We start from the raw sequence: 1,269 nt of genomic DNA, 5'->3' as shown, positions 1-1,269 counted from the left end.
GTTGATTCCAGAGGTGGCAGCAGTGGCCAACATGGAAAACACACTGGACTTTTCCTTTGGAAGTGGGACATCACCATCTTTTCCATGACTTTTCCCCTCCAGTTTCTTAACATATAGAAGAAAGTAATCTACTTTGAAGAAACTGGATAATTCCAAAAAACATAAACACATGCTTCCAAAGCAGTGTGTGTTCAGATATTCTGGGTTTAATTCCGCTGCTGGATGAGCTGATTGATGCGTTCACCTCGATAACCAGGGAGCCCACCTCCTTGAGGAAGCCCACTCTATTCTTGGGAGCATGACAGGCCACTGAGAGATGGAAAGGGCATAAGAATCCTGAGATCACCCGGAAATTCTTCCTTGGGAAGGTAATTTCATGAATGAGGTCTTCCAAGCAAATGACACCAAACTTCCCCAGATGCTCCTCAATCACTGTGTTGCCTGTCAAAGGGATGATCTTGACCTTGGCTTGCCCACGTTTGAAAATGAGCTCCTGGACAGACTTCAGATTTGGAAGTCCATTAGAGGTCACATAAGGTTCCATTGTACACAGCGTTTTTATGGTCTGGGGGGGTCACTTTGACAAAAACACCACTGAAAATCTTCTTCAGGTGAAGCCTTGCAATCAATGGGCATCATGTAGGAACCATTCCAGTCGCTTAAATCTGATATCTTTTTCTTTCCTCTGCTCCTTCTTTTCCAAAAGTGCTTGCTTAGCCTGGTGGCTTTGAGGGCATGATAAGCCTTCCTCTTTTGTTGGAGATTTTCTGGAACCAAAGGGATCTTTTTTTTTTTTTGCTCTTCCTCAGCCATCTTTCTAATGCACATCATCATTCTATTTTTTAAAATATGATTCTTATTTCCAATTTCCTCTTTTCCTACTTCTGAATCATTATTTATCCTGTTTCCCCATTCCTTCTCATTTACCACTCACAAAGTTAAGCTCAGTATCACCTGCAAATATAATAAATATGTTTGGTTTTACATCTTCCCAGTTAATGATGAAAGATAAAACAATATTGCACCTGGCAGCCTAAAATAAAGGCTACCATCAATAGTCATATTAGAAGCTAGCTTGCACTAAATAAACTGTTTTACAATGTAAAATGTATATTCTAAATTTACTGATGGACATTTAGTGAAGGAAATAATTAGAAGTGATGATAAGTTATGCCTACCTAATTACAGTGTTCCAGAACTGTCACTTTCAACTGATAATGGATTGATCTGATGGGTCTCATAGTTCTTCACAGTCATTAGGTGCCAGCT

At 39.9% G+C, this 1,269-nt stretch overlaps 1 pseudogene; it reads right to left on the bottom strand.

Moving 5' to 3' along the window:
• Window positions 1-206: 206 nt before the first annotated feature.
• On the bottom strand, window positions 207-1,041 carry LOC139002068 (large ribosomal subunit protein uL30-like; annotated as a pseudogene).
• Window positions 1,042-1,269: the final 228 nt, after the last annotated feature.

Source organism: Myotis yumanensis, unplaced genomic scaffold, assembly GCF_028538775.1.
Source record: "Myotis yumanensis isolate MYYU_CA2020_CCGP unplaced genomic scaffold, mMyoYum1.0.hap1 SCAF_2, whole genome shotgun sequence".
Classification (NCBI taxonomy): domain Eukaryota; kingdom Metazoa; phylum Chordata; class Mammalia; order Chiroptera; family Vespertilionidae; genus Myotis; species Myotis yumanensis.
Note: the sequence above shows the minus strand (reverse complement) of the source record. Positions and strands in the feature narration are given on the sequence as shown.